Source organism: Corvus brachyrhynchos, unplaced genomic scaffold (genome assembly GCF_000691975.1).
Source record: "Corvus brachyrhynchos isolate BGI_N302 unplaced genomic scaffold, ASM69197v1 scaffold116, whole genome shotgun sequence".
NCBI classification, from domain to species: Eukaryota; Metazoa; Chordata; class Aves; order Passeriformes; family Corvidae; genus Corvus; species Corvus brachyrhynchos.
Window position 1 is genome coordinate 1,814,027 of NW_008240221.1, and position 15,928 is coordinate 1,829,954.

The following is a 15,928-nucleotide window of genomic DNA, read 5'->3' on the forward strand; positions in this document are numbered from 1 at the left end:
CAAAACCACAACAACGACCAAACCTGTCAGAGTCTTGAAGAATTTTTGTGTTATTCTGGAAAATCGTAAAGTGCGAGAGTAACCAATTTACTGCCAATTTTTAGTTGAACATCAGAGAAAAGACTTTTTGCCTGACCTGCACTCCACTGAATGTATGCAGTAGTATCAATCCTTCTGCCTCACTCATATCTGTAAGGGTAAACTCAGACTTCTAGGGTCATCAATCCTAAGTATCTTTCAAAGAACATGAGATATTAGCACTGGAACAGCCTTCTGTCATGGAAAAGGCATTAATAAGAAAGTACTGCTGAGTATAAGAATGTTTAGCTAAATTGCTTTAATACCTGGTCTACCATTCCTCACTAATTTGCACAAACAAAATACCCTTTGCTTAAAGCAGTTTTACATCATTCTCTTAGCAAGAATGCAGAGGAGAATTTTCTGTGCTTGACTTTATTGCTTGCTACTTTGGCTAGATGTAGACACATCTTCATTGAACTTTTTGGGAACCATTATTACTATGAGTAGTTGTATGTCCAGCTTTAGGTTTCACCCCATTTGCTTTTGAAAGATGTTTATGATTTGTGGAAAAGAGAACTCTTTATACTTTATATTAATATCATTTATATTTATAATTTATGTTAATCAACCCTCAAAAGTAATGACCTTTTAAGTAATCTACATGACTGTTTGCTTTCCCTTTAATTATGGGAACTTTTGGGAAATCAATCAGTTCTGAAAACTACGAGCTCTTCCAGCTTAAAAGAAACTTTTTTTCCCCAGCTTTTTTTATTAGACTGCTCTTTACATGTTTAGTTTTATTTTGTGTGGTGAAATGAATGGAGATTGTTAACCAGGCTGCAAAGACAGATTCTGTGTGGTGAACCATGTTACAGAAAAGTAATGTCAGATTATAACTGTCCTGTAATTTTTTAATTTTCTTGCCCTGTAAAGTTTACTATCCTATTAAATCTGTAGGTTACTCTTTGTTAGGAGGCTTTCATAAGATTTCCTAAGTAGATGGCTGGTGGAACAATTCATCATATAAAACAATACATCTCAGAAATTCATGGTTATAATTTATTTTGTAGGGGCAGGGAATTATGAGACATATTTCTTATATCTAAATTCAAATTAATATACATGCCTTCCTAAATTATGTTTTTCAATTTCAAAAGCAAAATCAATACACTTAAAATTATTTGAAATAAATTTTATCCATTGCATAGTGACTCAGGCTTTTACTTTTCCCTTTTAAACATCCTGTCAATAAATCATGCTGGGTAGATAAGAGAGTGATTTACATTAAACAATAATGATGGAAAGATATACACCAGGAAAATGCAATTATCTACACCAAAAACCCCAAACCATTTTCATAACAATTATGATTGTTAGCCTCATTTTCTTGGGAAACAAAATGTATGGGATTGTAGTGTCTCCACATCTGTCCCTTTGCCTCTGCTTCCTTACTCAATGGCTAATTTCAAGCAAATGGGATGGTATGGTTCAGAGACAATAAATTCCTACAAATTTTGATGGTCAGAGAGAAAATCTGTCTGTGAGAGTCTAATACTGACTAAAAGAATGCAGCAGGATCTTGTATTTATTTGACATCAGAGAGAAATATTGCAAATCCTATACTGGGAAAGCTTCCGTTGGACTTGACTCTTTCATTATGTGTCAACACATTCATGCCTCCATTAAATATTGTTTTTGACATAGATTCTTCGTTGTATAATAAGTTCATGCCTCAGATTTTGTGTACTTCCACTGAACAGCCAGCTGATTATGAGACAGAGCTCATTGTAGACTAGGGCTTGGGAGGTTTAGTGTTTGCAGGAAGTGTTTTTCTCTCATGCAATGTTATGGTATTAAGCAGTACAGCCTCAATGTGCTAACTGCTTTGTGGGTAGACTTTCAACCTGCAGTGAGCCTTTGTAGGTTCTTGTTGACACTCACAGTGATTGTCCTCTTTTTGCACTCCCATGAAGGTGATCACAGTGCTGGAAAACCCCTTGTATGAGGAAAAGCTGAGAGTTGTAATTATTCTGCCTGGACAAGAGGAGGCTCTGGGGAGACTTTATAGCACCCTTCCAGTACCTAAAGGAGACCTATAAGAAAAATGGCAACAGAGTTTTTTGCCGGGTCTGTTGTTACAGGACAAGGAGTAATAGTTTAAATTAAAGGATGGTTGATTTAGATTAAATGTCAGGAAGGGGTTTCTTACACGAAGGTGATGAGACACTGGCACAGGTAGCCCAGAGAGGTGGTAGATGCCCCATCCCTGGAAACATTCCAGATGAGGGTGGACAGAGCTCTAAGCCAACAGATTTGTTTGAAGATGTCCTTGCCCATTCCAGGCCCCTTGGACTAGATGGCCTTTAAAGGCTCCTTCCAACCCAAGCTATTCTAGGATTCTATGGTTTGTGCTTTTCCCCTCCTTAGGGTATTTCATACCAAGATATAGGGGCTTCTATCTCTGATCCTGGGCCTGCTGTGCACTGCAGTAGTCTGGCAGGAGCATTAATTGAACCAGAGCTTTTGAACTGTGCTGAACAAGCCTTGGTGGTTTCAGTAGAAGTAGTCACCACAGCTGATAGCAGAGTCACAAACCTTTCAGTTGAATCCTAAGTCTCTGAAGAATACTTGGGCACTAACTACCCTGTATATGCCTTAATTTGTTTACAAATTCAAGGGGCCATCCTAACCTCCTTCCTTTTGTGATATATGCTAATGTTGCATTTATGTCTTTGATATTGTTTAAACGATAAAGACTTCATTTCTACTACCAGAAACACCAAGATCCTGGGCAGTGATCATAAAAAATGTTACATCAAACAAACTGTTGTTATCCTTTGTTAGGTAAAGAATAGAGCTCATTTCAGCTGTATACTCAAAAAGCTAAAGACATTGCCATCATAATTTTAATTGTGATTTTATTTACATTTTGGGACTGCCTGGAAGCCTCCATCAGTGTCAGTGTGCTATTATGCTGTGTGAAAAACAAAGCAAAGGCACAGTCCTTATTCCAGCAAGCTAATGATTTGCGAAACTGCAGAATACCAGGACATTTTTATGTGTGCTTATGTCTGAATTAATATTATCTAACCCCTAATGTTTCTTTTTCCACTTTATGGGTTGTATCATCCATTGTTATTTTAGCAGGGTGTAGAACATTGACATGATACATTTGCCATTATTGAGAAAAAGAATGAAATTATTGGAAGCACTTTTGCAATAAATAATTTTATTTTGTCAAAACTTGACAGGCAATGCTCCTTTTCTTCTTTTTCTCTCTGATGACTGGATGTGATGACTAAAGCTATTATAATCCATAGGTAAACAGAGGTGAGGAAATTATAAAAATAGTATATTTGTGACTGGAGAGCTTAAAAACTGTAGCCATAAACAAAGTCATTAATTCACTTTACGAGAAACGCATGCATATGTCATTCTGTTAGGAAAGATACTTTTATTGCTCTCACTGAAGTAACAAATCATGGCAAAAACTGCTATGAAAATACAGCCCTGCACAGTGGAAAAAAAAAAGATTGCTACATCTGATGACTAGAGAGAAAAATATGTCAGCATCATACAGAATTCTTCTTGGGTGCTGAGGAAGAACTGGAAGAAGTGGGAGCTCAGCCCACATGTAAGATATATCTCTGGGGTTCCTGGATTACCTTGCTCAGCCTATACTCCTTTTCTCATCTCTAGCTCAGCCAGCAGTTCACTCTTGAGCAGCTCCTGTTGAAGATGTTGTTCTGGCAGAGTGTCTCAGCTTCTGCCTCTTCTTGGTTCATTGTTCACTGACAGGAGGTGGAGAGGAAAAAAGGGGTGTAGAAGGGCAGGATATAAAAACCAGAGAACTTTTACAACACTGCAGGGCAATTTCTTGTACATGAGATCTGTGGAGTCTCAGTGATCTGCCTTGCACATTCCAGAAGTGGGCAGGGAATAAGTCAATACTACCACTGCAGAAGGGTGAAAAAAAGAAATATTTCAGGCTGGCCCAGCAGAAGATGGAGTAATTGCAACCACTGATCAAGTGATACATGTGTCCCCCTCTGGCTATATCTGTACCAGTAGCTTCAACAGTGTGAGGGAATGTACTTGAGCAGTTGAGTTTGATCAGCTGGTTGAGAAGTCACTGACCATGGTTTCAGACTATGTCAGCCAGGACCTGTTCCTGCATGTAGTGTGGGAATTGGCACAGAACTGTTCCCATTTGGAAGTTTGCATTGAAGGAGAAATTCAAATTGTAACTGCTCAGTGACGGTAATTTGTGACCAAGGAATTATCTGGCTTTAGAAGCTGTAAATTCAGCTGGGTAATACCATGATTGTCCCAGGCATGATCCCAGATGTGCTTAATTTTCAAGTGTAAATATAATTCATGTGTCCAGCTTTGTAACTCAAGTTCTTATCTGTTTACCTGAAAAAGGAGCAGTTTTATACTTACAGCTCTGGAGGCTCATGACTGCCAGAGACCTCTAGGTGTGCTCTAAATTATTAATCAAACTAAAAGTCTATGAAGACATCAAGTAAGAGATCCTGATATCTGTGATTCAGACTTTTGGGTTGGCAAAGACTTGCTGCCCCATAAGCACACATTTCTTCTACTGAACTTTAAACTAGAAAAGTGTTTCTGTTAGTGCCTCCACTCTAAATTCCCAAGCCATCCTCTGGATGTCATTCATGCTAATGAACAAAGATCATATCTTTCTTTTTCTCTTCTTCACTGACCAGAGGTGGCCACAGTGTCCCTGTGCATATACAAATGCATGCTAAGACTTAGTTTTCTGTGTTTTATCTCTGGTATTCACATAAAAATATTTTCAAAGCCAGTATATTTTCCTTAAGCAAATCTTAATTCTATAGAGCTAAGCAAAGTAAAACTAGCAAAAAGAGAAGAAATATGTGTGAATAAAGAGTTAACAAAAGAATTAGTATTATCTAGTAAATCTATGCTGTATAGTCTCTTTCAGTGAAAAAATAGCTTCATCTCTGGTTTCTGCTCCCTTTCTGTTGTGCCATTCAAATTCCCACAACTTATCAAGTGGCTTGTGTAGCTACATATGAACTAACACAATGTCCATCTGACGCTGAGAATGCCAAAGTTACAGCTACTTAGGATAACCCTGCCCTTAGGCTCTCTGCCTCCTTGTAGGGAGTAATATTGGTGAAAGTGGTCACTTACACGTGTCTTTCAGGTAAAAATTGCTGACAGTTCAAGGTACAAGGTTGGTCATTCCTGACTGATCAATCTGACTGACTTGAACCTGCTGAGGTTGTCTCTCTGACAACAGCGAAAAGAAAACACACTTTTTTCCTGCTGGCAAATGGACCATGAAGAGGGAGATTTTCTGTTTCTGTTCCTTGCTATCTGACCAGTGTAGTTGGCTAGAGGCATGATGGAATTAATTCCCTAATAAGGAGGAAGATGAGAACGTATTCTCTCTGCGGGTGCTTATAGTCTGTACTTGGACAGTTCCCGTTGATGCTGCTCACTCTTGACAGGTAACAGGTGACTCTCCCAAGTGGTTTTCCCCACTTTTAAATAGAAGCTGCTGCTGTTACTGCTGTAGTTGAGGACTAAGCAACAGGTGCCTCCCAGCACTGCAGTCTCCAGATGCCATCCTTTCATTTGTGCTCTGAACTAGCAGTTACAAGCTTTTGTTCATAATCTGTTTCATTTAGCTGTAGAGCTGGATAGTAAGTGAAAGGGTGAGTTTTGACTTCTAACTGAAGTTAAACCCACCAACCACCATAGGCCGGCATCGTCAGTTTGTTCCCTGGCCTCTGCTTGGTGTGAAGCAGTATTCTACTTCCTGTCCATCAGGAAAGATCCCCAAACTTCATTTATTTCTTACTATGATAGAAATTTATAGGAAGCCTGCATCAGAAAATGTTAATTTAGAGAGAAGGAAGCACAAAGTAAAAATTTTACAAAATTTTTACTTTAAACTGACACTTAAAAATGAAATGTCAATTTGCATCCTGTCTTGATAAAACTTAATTTTTTTCAGATCTTTGATTCAAAGAACTTGGGTGATATTAATTGTAAAACTGTGGATTTTCGTGTTCATTTAAATAAAACCCTGCAAATTCTTTAGATTTAAAAAAAAATGCTTCTAAATACTTAAAAGAAGACTTATTAAATACTGGCCTGGAGTACAATTTTTCTCATGGCAGAAAGCTCTATTTCTTCACAAACCGTAGTTGTAGCCAAATCATTTTGTGGTGATCCAAATGACCACTGATGAATTGATCTGGTGTAAATGGAGTATTTTTCCCAACATCAGTGTCATATACAATCATGGTCTGATTTGAAGGCATTTTTACACATATTTAGCAATAGCATACAGTCAAATTATGAAGGTAATTAGGTACCCCTGGTGCTCAGTCACAGTCATTTTGTATAAGCAGCATATCTCAAACTCCCATAACCATGTTTTCTTTCATTTTTTTCAATTAGTAGTTTTCCTTTTTTATCTCAAATCTCCAAAGCTGTGCACTGAGAGGCATTGATAATATGTGGAAAGAAACAATCTATTTTCTGCACATCAATATATACAATATTTATGTTATACAGTGATAATCTCCCTCCCTCTGTGTGTGAAATAACATTTCTCAGTCATGGTGCTAGGGGTGTAAATCAAAACAGAGTGAGTCTAAAAAGTGTGCTTTTCATCCTCAAATACATAAAATATGCATATTAAATTAAAAAGCTTTGGAATTCATGAATTACTGTAGCCTGGGGTTAGTAATAATTTATATCTTATGAAATTACTTTGGTAGTTATTCATGGAAGTAACTCAACAGTAAAGCATACATATCACAGTACCATTGCAATACATCCCAGATTATTTAAAAAGGAAAAACATTTTTTTTACCTGATGCAAATCAATCCAGATGTCTTGATTCCCCTGCAGTAAAGATCAAACCGGGGTTTTCAGTCAGTGTCTAGGATGCATTTGGAATACAAGATCTAATAACAAAAGCTAAATGTGTAGGGGAAGCTTGGTGTGCATGATGGGCTCTTTGATTCTTTACATATATAAGGATTCAAATCAGTCATTTATTTGCACTGGTTTACCACAGTGTTATTTCCTCCTTTCAGCTTCTGTAGACATACTGCCTGTTTTATCCAGGAAGAAAAATTCAGGCAGGAGAGTTAAAGTGAAGGTGCTATGGAAGATTTTATTTTCCCTCCAATAATTTAACTACATAAATCATGAGGAAATTTGCACTGTTGAATGCTGTTGAAACAGGTTTACACAGGGAAGCTTGGCTGGGTTTATAGAGGAGAGGGTAAATATGATTCTGCAGTCACAGTCTGGGATGGTCTAGAGTTGAAGCAATGACAATCACTCTCATGGGGTTACTGTCATGGCACAGGGATAATCTTGGAGGCTGCTGTAGAAGTACTGCACTGAGAGTTGTTCACTAACAGAAAGATACATTAAGTCCTGGTGGACCTGAAATGTCTGGAAAATGAGAAAATATTTGTGAAATTGTGAAGGAAGTATGTACTTTTCTAGAGGATAATTTAAACTAATAAAAATTTTCTTATGCCTTTTGGGGAAATCTGTATGTTAATTCCTGTTAAATTGTCAGCATTAAGAACAAAATATTTTGAGGTTAGTTTGCAGAAATCTGTCTTTCAGCCTGCCTACTTTGCCAGCTGAAGGGTCAATTCTTCTGGATGAGTTTCAAGGTGCAGAAAGTCCCATTGAAGGGAGTGTGTTCTTTGGGTAGACTGGCTTGATTCCACCACTCCCATTCTGCCAATACTCTCTCATGACGTAGAGTTATAGAATTTTTAGGTTCCTTCCCTACTCTTCAGTAGCTGGGATAAAATACAATGGGTTGATTCATTTTACAAAGCTTTGCCATCTTCTTCCATGCCTTTCTGAGAGACAGAAGCCAAATTATTTCTTTGACTGAGGATTGGACCAGAGGGCCTTCCAAACTTCCTTATAACCCAAATAATTGCACAACTTTCTGCTTTGTGAAATGGATTTCAAGAAGTAGTGTGTTTGTAACCTGTGAGTATGGTCATTGCTTGTGGTTATATCAGCATGCTAACTTCATCTCTGCTGTTAATCAGTGCACATGGCTGATACAGTCCCCTCATGGACTGTGCAGCACAGCAGTGTAGGCTGGACTCATTTACACCAGTACTGAAAGATGGAATTGCTAATGTTAATAAGCAGTTATGAATTGCCACAGTCAGAGCATAAGCACAAGAAGACATTACAGGGTCAATACTGTACTCCCAACTGTTCAGCAACCATTTTAAATTTTGATATGGAATGATTCAGTGGCCTAAGAATTTTTCAGTGGTCTAGAAAATGAACTAAAATGCAAATAATCTCACAAGTTAGGCTGTTTTTAAACAGCTTGGAAACTAGTTTGTGGAGTTGTTTATATGACATATGGATAATATATATTATGGTCCTTATGCCATCTTAAAAAACTTACCACATTCTTTTGGAGCACCTTATCTCAGAGGTGATGTCTTGATCTGAATATTGCAATAGGAATTGTGTCTAGCTGACAATCTTTGGTTTTTAAAAAGAGTGCCACAGAGAAAAATGGTTTTTTTTGATACATTCTAAGAGTTTTTACATATAATGATCAAACTTCTTCAAAACTGTTCTTAAAAATTGAATACAGTATTAATTTTGAATTAGTCTTTTAGAATTAACAGATATAATTTTTACTTTTAAAATTATTTTCTTTGATTTCTTAAAATTCAGATTGTTTAGGAATGAAAATGATTGTTACAGAAGTTGCAATGACAATTATTTTTCAAGGATTGATATTATCCCAGCTTTTTTTCTGTGAAAATATTTTGCTTTAAAAACTTCATAAACAAAAGAATTACGTAGCTTAATGAAGGTCAAGAGAGTTTAATTTTTATTTCATTATTATTGATATCAGTTGTTACAGATGTCTTTCATCTATCTGAATCCATTACTCTGCCCCCAAATTTTCTGTATGTCTTTGGGCCTAACCTAAGAAAAATCTCCCTCATGCAGGACTGATGTATGAAAAACACCCAAATACAACAAAAATATCTTTGATGCAGGACATTTCCAAGTCTTTTTAGACTCTGGAAAAAGACCTGAGAGCCCTTTTCCCATTGTGGAAGTCATTTAGCACCTTGCAACACTGAGATTTTAGTCAGGATTTCCACAGTGTTTGGCTTAATATTCCATGCCAGGATATTCTACTAGTTATGCACTTTGAACCTCAAATTAAATAAATAACCAGGGAAGAAAAACAACTGTCACAAATCCATGAAGAAATGCTCAGAAGAAGACAAGGATCAATTATTCCCATTAGCAAATGAAGGTTGAAGAAGAATTGTTTTAAAACTACAGAGGAAATATATAGGATAAATATTACGTAAGACGTTGATAGAAATTAAATCTAACAAGCAATTTAATGAGGATGGGACAGATGGGCAAGGTTAGGAATCTTCTTTTTGGAATGGTTAAATGCTTAGTTTAATTATCACTGATAGTATGGAAGAAATAAACATATTAATGACCCAACAAGGGTTTACTCTATTCCAAATTATTCTAGAAATTCTCTTGTGGTTATATCAAGTGTGTATAAACCTCTCTCTCTCTAGATCAAAATAAAGTCAGTGATGAGTAATCTTTTCATTTCTCAAGAAGCTTTTAGGGGCGGGAAAGGTATGAGCCAGAGGTTGTGTACATTTTTTCACCAAGACTTAACCTGGATGAACAGCATGCATCTCTGAAGAGCAGCAGTCTGCCTGCTAGTCCTCAAAACTAATATAAATAATGTATGAATAGCATTCCATTTGATCTTTTCCATGCTCTGTGACTATACATTATCACTAACAAATTTCACATACTGTCATAGATCCAGAGCTGCATTTTGTGTGGCTTTTGATAGATAGCCACTCATATTTTCTTCCACAGAGTGTGCTGAATGTGCTTCCTAACTCCCATCACAGACTTCTTTGTTGTACATGCAAGTGCCCCTGTTTAACCAGGGAACTGACTAATGGTGTCTAAAAATAACTGGACTACTGTTCCCATTAATTTACAATGCATACCTTAGAAAGCATCCTGTCTGTTAGAAAGCAGAAGCCAAACAAAAGCCTAAGCAGAACTTTATGCATACTTGTTTAATGAGAAAATACCAGTCCTTGCTGGAGCTAAGGCTTAGATTATGCAATGGAAAGATAGAAAGGCCATTCTGCCTTTTTTTTTTGCATAGCCACACAGTTTGAAGAATATGAAGAAAAATATATGGGACAATATCTGCCTGAATCAGAGCCTCAAAACTGCATTTCTCATGTAGATTATGTTCAAGATTCTACTGTGTCCCACTGTGTGAATTTATTCATGTCTCACTGCCATTGATTGCACTAGAGTTTCCTACCTTTCCTTTTGCTGAGCAAGGAAACAAGGAAAGGATTAGCTGAAGGAGTGTAGGCAAAAGTATTCTGATGATTCTTATCCAAAGCCTCAGTTTTCACTCTTGGAAATGTTGGTTCCTAGCTTCCACAATTATGAAGCAAGTCTTCAAAGTGATAGCTGAGCATCAATTATGAAATCACACATTCTGCTTTTGCAGAGAGGCCAATACCTTACCTCCAATTTGCAAACGATTGCATTTGTACACATGTACCAATACTGGGAATGAGCAGGTCACCTCATCTGCTAGGGTGCTTAACTAGGTTTCTTTATGTGCTTAGTTTTTTCTCTGGAAAGAAAGATCATCCCTGTCCCAGCAGGGGTGTCAGGTGGTCAGTGGTTGGCATCTATGATACTTTAACAAAATACGATTAGCCTAGTCAAACTTAAGTTTAAATTGGTGGAAAACAGGAAGATTACTTTTTTTTTTTTTTTTAAATATATTTTAAGGCTTGTGAGGCTATCAACAGTCTTCATGTATGCATCTAAGGACTTATTTTGGATAATGAAGATGGCTGTAAATCAGTCCATATTATTCATGAAAACCTAAGGCAAGTCATTTAGCCTTTGAGGAGAGAGGTATTGTCTGAAGCATTGGAAATCTGGTTTTTGTCAGTATGAAGAAAAATCTGGTTTTTGTATGAAACCTGTGAGATCTGAGCACATATTGTACTAGATGTTGCAAGGAAAATTTTGGGAATAAACTCCTGATTTAGTTATTAAAGACAAGTGACTAATCAAAGTGAGTTCTGCAGCTTATTTTCCATGGAAATCATGAAAAAACATGAAAATTATGTTTGCCCACACATGCATATATATGGCTAGAGAAGATAATTGGCATAAAAACCTATCCTAACAATGTCTTGTGAATTACGTGGCAAATTTCTTTTTCTTCACTGATCCTATATCCAAACCCAGCTATATTACCAGTGCTGACCCATTATGACATCTTACAGAAACAGATTTAGATGTATATAGAGGTGGATACTTTTATTGGGATTATCTCTCAGAAATAGGCCACTTAATGTATTTTTCAGTGGGAGGTCTTGTAAACTATCTTTTAGTCACTTGCTAATTTTCTTACAATGTTATAGTAATAAAAATAATAATTATTTAGTACACAGCACATTTCATTTCCAAAGTGCTTTTGCAGTACTAATTAATCCTCACTGTGAGGTTTAATGGTGCATACCAGAGAATTATATCCTGGATTAATGCCAATTGCCAATCAACTGACAAGATTCTAATTTCAGAAGATCTCCTAAGAGGAAAAAGGCATAATTTAAATTAGCCTGGACAGCAGTGGCAGTTTTTATGGAGAGAATTCATAGGTCTTTGGAGTGCTGTGAATGTCTAGATGCTTGGTTTGAGGGTGAAATTACAAAATTCCAAAGAGATAACAACTTCAATTTCAAAAACAATTATACTAAGAACAGCTAAAGCTACTTAAAAAAAAAATATTTTAAAAATATGTGTTCAGAAGTGTTTCTTGATTATTTAGGGATCTTTAATACCCAGATCCATCATTACCTGAAAATCATAGAATCATAGAATACTAGGTTAGAAGGGACCTCAAGGATCTTCTGGTCCAACTTTTCCTGGTAAAAGCACAGTCTAGATAAGATGGCCCAGCACCCTGTCCAGCTGAATTTTGAGAATGTCCTGTGTTGGGGAATCCACCACTTTCCTGGGAAGAGTATTCCAATGGATGAGTTTTCTCATTGTGAGAAATTTTCTTGTGTTCAAATGGAATCTTGTCGCAGTTTCAGAGACAGACAAGCGACAAGACACTGGGTTCATGCACAACAGCCAACTTTTATTTAGTCTTCTTCCCCTTATACAGATCTGATGGTCTGCATGGTCAATCCCTGTTGGTGAACCAGTTGCCACCCGGCCAATCAGCCAATGGCTGCTTGCTTCCTCAATGGTGTAGGCCTTCTCTCCAACAGTCCACCCTGGTCAAGTTATATAATCAAGGTACTTATAAAATTAGTTACCTTTCAGTTATAACACGGGTATTAATTATAATTGTGAGGCCTTCAGGCCAGCTGTTGGCCACCACAATAGAATCTCCCCAGGATTAACTTGTACCTGTTACCCCTTATCTTTTCCATGGGATCCCTTGTAAAAAAGGAAGTCTCTGACTTCTTTGTAGCTACTATTTTAATATTGAATTATTCACTCTATGTCACTTGTAGGAAAACATAGGTACAAGGATTAAGTTATATGGTCCAAACCATGGTTGTAGTAGGGCAATTTGTTCCACATAATACTTTCTTTTCTTGCAAAGCTAGCAAAAATATTTTCTACCCTCCGCTAGTGCCTGCACAGCACAATGGTTCATTGTAACAACCTGGGTCTGTAAAAATACCACCACAAATTATCTTTCCTTCCCCTCCCTGGCATCTAAAACTGTGAAAAAAATTAAAAATTTTTAGTTTTGTCTGCTGTCCTACTAAACTAGCAGCAGATGAGAGTGAATCATGAGGATGGTGGAGATGTTGTGAATAACTCTCCTTCTTGAGAAAAGAATATGGATGCATATCCTAAATGTGAGGTTATAGACCAAAGATATGAGAATTTCTGATTTCTGGGCCTGTGTTGAATACTCTGTTTTCAAGAGATATAGTGTATTGGGCTTGCTCAGGTATTCCTTGTTGGTGCAGATTGCTGGTATGTTGTCATATGAAAAGGGGAGACTGACTCAAACCCTCAGTGTTTGATTTGTCTGTCAGTGCCCCAGGAAAGCTGAGACCCTTGTGTCTGACCCATCTGACCCATTGGTGTCCCTTTGAGGCACTTTGTGGGACCCTTCACTAAGCAGTCTTGCTGGAACAGAGGGTGGTTTCACTGACTTATTCAGGGTCACATGCCAAAAAGAGAAAACCCCTCCTGAGTCTCACACATTTACCTACTGCCAGGGACTGCTAGCCCCTTTGAAGGACTCACATTAACAGTTTACAGAATAATACTCTTCATTAATAAAATCGTGACAGGTGAATGTTTGAGGATTGCCAGTGATAGTATCTGTCTGCAAAAATATATTCAAAGCAGTATACTAATTCAAAGCACTATACAGACGAGCTCTATTCCCCAATGAAAACTAGTTTGAGGTAATCATCCAGCATGCAGAGAACATAGTTCTTACCAAATAGGTGTTCCTATGGGGGAGATATGTTCAGCTGTTCCCTGAAGCTCTGATGGAGTCTTCTTCCAACTTCTCCCCATTCTTAACTAACTTTTGTTACCATTTTTCAATGTTTTAGGTGGAGCTTGAGTGGCTTTACTCCTACATCTTACTCAGTGAGGGGTGCTCATACCCTGGGGGCAGATATCTCAATATAGTACCTGAGATAACCTTGGGACTGGGGACGTGCGTCAGTCCAAGGAGTGATTTTGTCATCATTGCTGGTTCAAAAGAAGGACATCTTCCTTCATGTCCCATGGTTTTCAGCTGCTGTGTGGCTTATCAGCTGGAAAGTACCACTGAGTTCCCTCTTCTGCAAGGGTTTTGACAGAGCCTGGCCTTGGTGTCTCCACTCTGCTCCATCCTTCATTTAGGTGCTTTAAATTGTATCATGTAGGGGAGGTTGGATATCCCAACAGTGTTCCATCCAGGGAGTAGCAACTGTATTTTTCCTTCTAAGTTCCATACCATTATCTTTTTGCTCCCAGTCATGTTCCAGCTTATGTCAAAGCCTTTAATTTGTGTCACATTCTGACAAAGGAGGATTTCTGGTATAGAGTGTTTGGCTCTTGTAGAGAGCATAAGAATGATGTAGGGAGAGAGCTGAGCAGATACCTGCCCCCTAAGTGATTTTTTCACTACACGATTTCATTTTATTCAGCTCATTTCAGTGCAGAAAGGAATCAGACTTTGCAAATTGTGAGCGTGGTGGTTCTCTAGGCAGCCCTAATACTTTATATTGAGAAATACTGGCAGAAATCTTCCTCAAGATGTTGAAAAAACTTGTTTAATTTCCAATGACATTTTTACAAGTGTTTACATAATGTACAGTAGTTTCATTTGTTTAATGCAGCCAAGAAGCTGTAGAGGCAATTTTTCTAGCATGATGTAATCAGGACTGCCACTGCTTTTTTCCTTGGGGAAAAAGAAATCCTACCAAATGTATGTACCATATTAGAGACTTCAGAAACATGAATTACTTGACAGATTGTTAGTCTCTAGCCTGTAAACACATTTAGAGTATTTTTAAAAGACATATGAGCTACCTGATAGAATGTAATAACTCCAAAGGGTTTTACTTCAGTATGCCGTATAGATACAGCTAGGGTCCTTAAATACAACAGAAAATAATATATCCTTTAGCTGAAGGGAAAACAACAGTTGCCTCAGATGTGTTGCAGTTTGTTTTATTCATCCTTGTAAATCAACATTTGTCCTCTTCAGAGCTGCAACCAGGAATGTGTCAACAGCAAAATTTTCACTGTAGCAGTTTAAAACATCTTTTGGTAGCAGAGGTAAGATTTATTTGAGTAAATGGTGTAATGGTATTTTTCCCTGTGAGAGTGGTGAGGCTCTGGAACAGGTTTTCTGAAGAAGTTGTGGACACCCCAATCCTGGAAGTGTTCAAGGCCAGGTTGAATGGGGTCCTGGGCAACCTGGTCTAGTGGAAGGTTGCCTATCCATGGCAGATGTGTTGGAACTAGATGATCTTTAAGCTCCCTTCCAACACAAAGCTGTTGGGGAGGATGAAAGTTTGGTAAGGTATGTAGGCTTGGCAGAAAGGTCTGTGAATGTAGAAGCTGGGGATGACGTAGAAATGAAAGCAAGTTTTGATATAGAATAAAAGATGTTTTGCTGAAACAGTGATCGCTGAGTAACTGAGAAGGCAAAGGTTGGAGATGAGTTGGAAGGAGATTTTTAGGAGCAGGACAAAGGTATGTGATTACAAACAAAGACATGTTTTTCACCAAGTAAATAAGTCTCAAGAAGAGCATAAGTAAATAGAAAACATGTCTTTACCAAAAAGAGAGATATGGCAGGCAAACAAGAAATGTTGATGTAGCAAGAAGAAGAAAGGTCTGAGAATTTTCCACTGTAAGCTTAAATTGTAACTTACTTACTCTTGTGATTGGATAATAATGACTATAATATGGTGACGGTAGTAGCTATGATAGGCTATAGGCAAATGTAAAGGTATTGTGTATGGTGCTTATTGGTTGCTATGTGTTAAGATACTCTGCAAAGAAAAGTATATAATGCTTTGTAACTTGAACAGAAAGGGGCTTCAGGTATGCCTACAGCTGGAGCTGGCAGCTGTAGGGCTGGCTCTGGATACCCCCTCCCTGAAATGCTGTAACTTCGCCTATGCAATAAACAGCTTTCAAGAGAGCCGCCTGAAGTCCAGACATCCTTCGTGAAACTTTCTCCTAAACAAAGCATTCTATGATTCTATAATCTGTAACTCAGTTTTCTTTATTAGAGCTAGTCTACTGAAG

At 37.7% G+C, this 15,928-nt stretch overlaps 1 long non-coding RNA gene across 1 annotated transcript; it reads left to right on the forward strand.

The window, feature by feature from the left end:
• Positions 1-2,245: 2,245 nt before the first annotated feature.
• On the forward strand, positions 2,246-15,106 carry LOC108449271. The gene is made up of 4 exons (XR_001865419.1): positions 2,246-2,256; positions 7,418-7,423; positions 10,783-10,787; positions 15,027-15,106. It is a non-coding gene; the product is annotated as an uncharacterized LOC108449271 (long non-coding RNA).
• The last annotated feature ends 822 nt before the right edge of the window (positions 15,107-15,928 follow it).